General features: G+C 38.0%; 1 non-coding gene across 1 annotated transcript; it reads left to right on the top strand.

Annotated features, from left to right (window-relative positions):
* Nucleotides 1-8,042: 8,042 nt before the first annotated feature.
* On the top strand, nucleotides 8,043-8,116 carry Trnan-guu (transfer RNA asparagine (anticodon GUU)). Its single transcript has one exon. It is a non-coding gene; the product is annotated as a tRNA-Asn (tRNA).

Raw genomic sequence — 8,116 nt, 5'->3', positions numbered from 1 at the left:
TCCCTCTCAATAGGGACTGTGTTATAGATCTGGAAATGCTTAATAACAGTAAAAATGGGTAACACGATACAATAGTCCTTGTAATCAGGATTCAGTGTCTTAATACTCAAACAGAAAAAAAGCAAGTTTCTATAAAAAGTTTTCCACAATATATTGTTTAAATAGTGACAACCAGCAAATTGGATGGAGTTAGGAGTGAGTGCCTAACCTGCAAAAAAATACGAGAATTTTCCCTAGTCCTTTTTGATTTATCCTATAATTTCAGCTGATTCATCAATAAAGTAGTAGCAGCTCATTAGCAGTCATCAATTTCAAAATTGATGTTGGAAATATCGAGATGTTTTGTATTACGCAAGTTTTTATTTATTTATTATTGTTTGTAAGACATCACTAAAAGCAATGTTCGCTAACATTTCAGTTCCTCCTCCTACATCTCATTACCCCATTCATTCTCTGCAAACACTGGGTTGTAACAATTTCTCACATCGATCAGCCACCGACATCGCCCGCCCTCTCCCACTCTATGGTGCAGAGTGCCAAATGTGGCGATAAATCAAGATGTCATATTTGCACGAGACGACGTCGGCCCATCATCCCGGCATCATCTAGAGGGGGCTCTATCCGGCACCTTGGCGAGAGCTTTGACACTTGGGGGTTGGCTTTCTGTGCCAACCCCGGGCCTTCAGTCAGCACTGAGTTGGCATTTGACTTAGACGACGACGACAACGAACGTCAAGTTTCTCCACGCGACATGATGGATTAGGAATTTGACTCCGACACCAGCGTCATCGTGCTTTGAGGTCTTTGAGGGGAGGTCTGCCAGCCCCCCAGTAGTGCATTAATTTGACGTACGAACGATTGATTGAGTCACACACCTGAGCGATGGTCTGGTTTTGATCGGAAAACACTTTTCAACGCGGTGTCGCACCAGAGCCAGAGCCTTACATCGACACCTTTTTCGTGTGAGCATGCGAAAGGTACCCTTCTAGAGTCACTCCTAGGGTAAGGAGAGCAATTCTTTGTAAAAAATCATGATCTTACGAACATAGGTTGAAAAAAAAATCTGTTTAGAATTTCCCAGAGATTAACTCAAGACTAGTCCATCGATCGTTTAGAAGCCCTTTTCGCTGTTCATGGACCTACGGAGACCAACCGAAGGCAGCCCCCATTTATCTTGCACGTTTGACTAACGATTCAATTAACATATTAATTACACTTTAAACTAAGTGCCAAGGCATGTACCTTGCCAGAAGCAGTTGTCGTTGTCCGGCCACGGAACCGCTGAACGGTCACATGCAATTTAAACCCCCCCTCGGAAATGGCTCTTTCGGACACTCCTCCCGAAACGGCTACCGACCTAACCTCAAAGTGGCGTTTAAATTTCTACCTTATCTCAAATCGCGTTGCCAATAGTTGCCAATAGTAGCGTTGGGTTGAAGATCGCGAACCCACGACCAACGCGTAAGAGCTGTCCACCTAAACGAAAATTACTTTCCTTTGGGGCCAGATGGTCGCAAAAGTGCCGCCGAGGCATGTCTTCTACCGTTGTGGACAGTGGCTATAAATTACGATATCGTGTTTAGGTTAGTTGGTTGGGGAAATGGTTCCTCAAGTTGGACATGGTCATTACAACTTACATCGGGGGCGCCTAATAGATATAACTTAGATGAACATTCTTGGTTTTTTTTAAATCGTCGAGTTTAAAAAATGGAATCCAATCCAACAAGGAGAAAGGCAATAATTGCGACGACTTCATAATACTTGAAACCAAACGCAGAACATTTTCATTGATTTCCAGTCAAGACATTTTACGACCTCCTCCAAAGACCCCGCAGGATTCGCGGAAACCCTTTTACGACGCCATCCATCTTTCCTCCAAGCGCTTAAAGTCAGCTTGTCCTCGGCGGCCGAATCGCTCGCGTTCCGCACCAGTTTAAAATTGCATTTTATTACCGCGGACAATAAAAATTTTCGCCGCACGGTGTAAATTGGTTTGTAAATAACCGCCGGCAGAAATGCCGAGGACGAAGGTTTTTTTTAATCGCAGAAGGCGCATTTCTTTCTTTGGATAATTTATGGATTTCAAAGCCTACTGAGTTGGCCGTTTGTGCGAACAACATAAAAAGCCCGGGACTACTGCGACAACTGGCGGCAGCGCGGCAACTTGCATGCAAGCATGCAAACCCGCCGTCTTGTGACGGATGCCGACCGTGCGGGGTTGAATTGGCCGGCAGCAACAACGCGTTTCCATTCAGCATTGGCCGGGCTGTTGACGGATATCGTGTGGAGTTCGATTATTCCAAATCCACCGGAGGTGCGTTTTGTGGAGGTTGCAGCAGCCAGCGCACTCCGAGATGAATCGGACGGATCAATGGGGGACACGCTAAATTAGACTGTGAAATTTGGTCTTTGTGCTTTTTTAATTGGTTAGATTCTTTTGTTAAAGTTTCTGATTGTATTCAAAATCAACAGAGTTGGTTTTTAGCACCAACATTGAATTAAAATTCTCAGACAGTGCTGATTTAATGTAATAATAACTGGCTCATGGTTACATGTATCATTATAAAGATGGTATAGAGTACTAGGATAACTTAGGAGTAATTTTAAGTGATTTTTCTGCTGGGTTTTAAGACTTCTGAGCAATCCTACCCAAATTATAAAAATGAATTTTATTTGTATTTTTTATTTTGCTCAAGTTTCTGGAGCCTTCAACTATGACCAAAGAACTCATTTTGTGTCATTTTTTCTTCGAAAAAAAATCGAATTAGAAATCGAAAAGATTTTAATATCATGTTTGATACATTTTGATAATATAAGGTGCGCCGTTTTTGAGACATGGCCACTTAAAGTTTGATTAAAGTTTGACCTTGAGCCAATTATTAATACACTTAAAGTTTGAACTACGGGAACTATCGATGCCATTTTTTATTCATCCCCCAAAGTACTGTCTATAAAATAATTTACAGCAAAGTTTGACTATTTTTACAATCAGATTGTTGCAGGATTGGATCCATAAGTTTGACAATTTCGAAATAAGAAGACAATAACTTCCTTGGTTGCGTGTACCGTTAAGACTAAAAAAATGCAGTTTTCCGAAAAAACATTGATGATTGAACTTCTGGTTACTAAAAGAAAAAAAAAACAAACCGGAAAATTTAAGTTATCAAAGTCTTATCAGAACAGCCCCCCATTTTCCAATGCCAATTGCTCAGGAACTAATGTTCCAATTTTCAATGTAATAAAATATAAATTTGTGAAATTTTCAGATTCTTTCGAATTTTTTTCTTCAAATTTTAATTAAGATTAGGCCGATGCCAATACAAATCTTTTAATAAAATTTGTACCAGCCTAAGTAAATATTCGAAAATCGGTATCTTTCGAAGGAATTTTCTGATCGAATACTTTCAGGCAAACTTGTAGGTTTTTCAACTAAACATCAATTTCACAAAATCCATATATATTTTGCCTTCCTCACCTTACTGAGGAAAGGCTATAAAATCACTCGAAAAATGACCTTATTAATTTGACCTCGTAGACCTACACGTATACCTATCGACTCAGAATCATGTTCTGAGCAAATGTCTGTGTGGATGTGTGTAGGTGGGTGGACAAAAAAATGTCACTCGATTATCTCCGGGCTGGATGAACGGATTTTGATCGTATTAGTCTCATTCGATCCGTCTTGGGGTCCCATAGGTCTCAAGTTAAAATCAGCAAGTTTAGTTAAGTACTTCAAAAGTTATGCTAAAAAACTAACTTAATCCACCTATGTGGTTGATGCCTTCCTCACTTTTTACCAACAATGGGTAATATGAGCGGTTTGGCACATATTTCAGCTATTTTTTAGATCCACAAAAATAAGTACACACATATAACTTAAGTGATCATAGCACGAGACAGAGTTGCCAGATCTTCAATTTTTTGGCCTCGTTGTAAAGGTCTTTCAATTACCTAACCAACGATGGGTTTGATGATGGATCCGGACATCGTTTACATACATTTAAGTGAGATCCGGCCTCAAAAAAGTACATAAATATCACTTAAGTAACTCATAACTCGAGACAGGGTTGCCAGATCTTCAATGTTGTGGGCTCGTTGGAAAGGTCTCTTGATTACCTAACCAACGATGGGTTGCATGATGGATCCGGACAGCGTTTACATGGATATAAATGAGATCCGGATATATGTGGAAACACATTTTTATACATAACTTTTGAACTAGTTATCGAAACTTCAAACAATTCAATAGCGATGTATGGGACCATAAACCAAGTCAAATGCGACCGGTTTGACCAAAATCGGTTCAGCCAGTGCTGAGAAAACTCAGTGAGAATTTTGGTCACATACATACATACACACACACATACACACACACAGACATTTGTTCAGTTATCGATTCTGAGTCGATATGTATACATGAAGGTGGGTCTTTGAGTTTTTAATAAAAAGTTCATTTTTAGAGCAGGATTATAGCCTTACCTCAGTGAGGAAGGCAAAACGATTTTGGCATATGTCCGGAAGATTGTAAAAAGGGTGGTTTTTGTTAGAAAACCCATCATGTTATACATTTGCAGAAAGGTATTGATAAGACCTTTCCAATGAGCCCAAAACATCGAAGATCTGACAATCCTATCAAAAGGTATTAGCACTTAAGTGTTTTTTATCAACTTTTTGGAGGCCGGATCTCAGATATTTCAATAAAAATGATGTCCGGGTCTATCATGCGACCCATCGTTAGTTAGATAATCGAAAGACCTTTCAAATGAGCATCGAGGATCTGACAACCTTATCAAAAGTTATCAACAATTAAGTGTTATTTATACACTTTTTGGAGGCCGAATCTCAGATATTCTGATAGAAATATTGTCTGAATCTTCCATGCGAACTATCGTTGGATTGGTTTTTATCAGACCTTGCCGATGACCAGAAATATTGAAGGTCTGTGGTCTATCAAAAGAAATGAGAAATAAAGTTGATTTGTTAAACATGTTAAGGGGGAATGTTGTTATTTTTATTGAATGTATTGACTTTATGAATGCGAGGAAGGCACCAACCACCTAAAAGTGGATTAAGTAACGTTTTTTAATAGTAGTTTATGCAACAAGTTGCAAAAAGAGGATTTTTTCAGCACGAGTCGTACATTTATCCAACGAAGTTCACCGAGTTGGATAAATACGAAGAGTGCTGAAAAAATCAAGTTTTGCAAACGAGTTTCATACAACATTTTTTGCAATTCCGAAAAACACCCATTGAGTGAAATTTTAAGTCAAATATTCATGTATTTTGTCAATAAATCGTTCAAATCAAAAAAATGTTGAAAAGTGTTACTTTTCAAAACAAGTGCTGAAAATTTCAACTTTTCAGCACCCATTTCAGTGCTGAAAAGTGTTACTTTTCAGCCTTTATTATAAAATGTGTTGCTATTCGATTCTGTTATTTTTGGAACAGAAAAGTAGGCTATTTCGTCGTTCAAGAATGACAGGAAAAGTAAGTAGTTTCACGACGGAATTGCAAAAATATATTTTATCGAATAGCAACACTTTTCAAAATAAATGCTGAAAAGTTCTACTTTTCAGCACTAAAACGGGTGCTGAAAAGTTGAACTTTTCAGCACTTGTTTCGAAAAGTAACACTTTTCAACATTTTTTTGATTTAAACGATTTATTGACAAAATACAAGAAAATTTTACTTAAAATTTCACTCAATGGGTGTTTTTCGGAATTGCAAAAAATGTTGTATGGAACTCGTTGCAAAACTTGATTTTTTCAGCACTCGACGTATTTATCCAACTCGGTGAACCTCGTTGGATAAATGTACGACTCGTGCTGAAAAAATCCTCTTTTTGCAACTTGTTGCATAAACTACTATTTCATATGTTTTAGGGGACCAAAACAAGCAACTTTTTAGCCATAGAGAAGTTCAGCCAAAAAATTAAAATTACTACCCAAAACAATTATTTGACTACCGTTTCAATGTAAAATCGAATTCGCGATCTAAAAGTAATTCACAAAAATGTTATTAACATGCACCGTTTTCTAAAAAATGGCCATTAAAATTAAATTTTAAAGCTAAAAATTTGCAGTTTCCAATTTTTCAAAAAAAGTGAGAGACCATTTCTGAAGAAAAAAATCAGATGGTTAAAAAAATTCCTATCCAATTGTCGAATGCACATTAAACCTACGGATAAAAAAATATCATTAAAAGGCACAATCTCGACATTTCAATTGAAATTTTTGAAAATGCATTATAAACCCTTGCCGATTTGTAATAATTAGCTTAAAAAATGTTTGCAAAAAAACTATTTGCGGTACTGTATATTGATAATTCACAAAATTTAAAATGATTTTTAATTGAGCCCGTACAAGCTAAAAAAGAAATTTTCCAGCCACTTCAAGTGAATGACAAAAACTTTAAAAAACATTTGCTCTAACATCATACCGTTCAAAAAAATTTTTGCTTATTTTTTTCAAATAAGGTCAACAGAAAATTAATTTGAAAAAATATTTAAACAATTTTTTTTAAATACTGTACTGTATACTTTTTAGAGTGCTGAAAACTTTTGTTTTGTTAAAAAAAATGAATTGAAAATATAAAAAACACAATGAGCAGAAGTTGATCAAGCCTAACAACACTGATAAACAAAAGAAATAAATAAAAAATATTATATTTAAATGACTAAAAATATAAAAAAAAGAAATAACATTTTTCACAGAACAAAAGTTGCTCAAAAGTATTTTCGAATAAAAAATTTGGCAGTAAAGGGGTAACATGGACTGCAAGGAGGCATAGTAATGTAAAAGAGCAATATATAATAAATCGTATTGTGTTGATTTAAATTTTTGAGAAATTTTCAGGAATTTGGGTAGATTTCATTAAACTTTAAGCTATGGCCTTTATGTATATTTTTCATATTTTATTTAAAATTCATTCTTCATACATTTATTTTAAGCTAAATTGACATTTTATTTCTTGTTAGTACAAGATTTTCAAATAAATTAAATGGCTCTTGTTCATCAAAAAACAAATGAAACTAATCAAATATATTTTGCGTGTATTTCCCTCACAGAAAAAAAAAACAAATCATCCGTGGGATGAAACCCGAGCCTCCGGCGTGCGCCATTTGTCCCACATGTCCGACACATGCTCTTGCACACCTCTGCTGCTGCTGCTGCGTTTGCTGCTGAGTACAGTAGTAGTACAGAGGCTACCATCAACACGGCCTTCAAATGCCCTCCAAGCAGTGGTCACCAGTGGACACCAAACACCGACAGCACACGAAACCGTTTGAAAATTTCGAAAAAAAAATCCAAAGAATTAATGATAAATTGATACCTCTCATCCGGGGGTACCACCGCGCGGTCTCCAGGAGACATTCCCAGAGTTTGCGTTTGCTCGCGCGCGCGTCCAACTCGCGAGATCGTTAAACATGCAATTAGCCTATTGCTAACATAATGCCGCTACAAGTCCCTCGTGAGACCTGCGACTCAACGACGGCTGCTTCGAGTGGGGCGTAAAATAAGACCAAAACGGTTCGGGCGAGTTTTCCGCTTATCGCGATTGCATTATCGCGCCAACTCAGGTCTGGTTCTTGGCCGCTGTCGTCGAGAAAACATGAGTCGTTTCCCTTCGCTTTGACTGCTCTCAAGCCTGAAGTGTACGGGGTGGGGGGGAAACATTGTGTGACTTTCAGCAATCTTTTCTATTTCGGAACATGAGTTGCGTGCGCCTCAAGTCGGGGACCTGCGGACTCCGCCGATTGTTGGCCTGATATCGGAGGGTTAGAGCAGGGCGGACATGGAGTCTCCTTCGCCCATAACTGGTTACGACAAATAATGATAGCTTATCTTAATCTTTGATCGGGCGCGGTCGATTGGAACCTGTATCGTGGTATGTGCGGATTGTAGAGTTGATTAGAGCCACCTGTTTGGCCCAGATTTTTGCTTCAAAAGTTATCAAAAAACTATCTTGCGAAAGTAATTGTAAGTTTTGAACAATTTGTGAGCCCTTAAAATCAACAAATCATTTTTTTCAACTGGCATCACGCCTTCGTGGCGCAATCGGTTAGCGCGTTCGGCTGTTAACCGAAAGGTTGGTGGTTCAAGTCCACCCGGGGGCG

Source organism: Culex pipiens, chromosome 2 (genome assembly GCF_016801865.2).
Source record: "Culex pipiens pallens isolate TS chromosome 2, TS_CPP_V2, whole genome shotgun sequence".
Classification (NCBI taxonomy): domain Eukaryota; kingdom Metazoa; phylum Arthropoda; class Insecta; order Diptera; family Culicidae; genus Culex; species Culex pipiens.
Note: the sequence above shows the minus strand (reverse complement) of the source record. Positions and strands in the feature narration are given on the sequence as shown.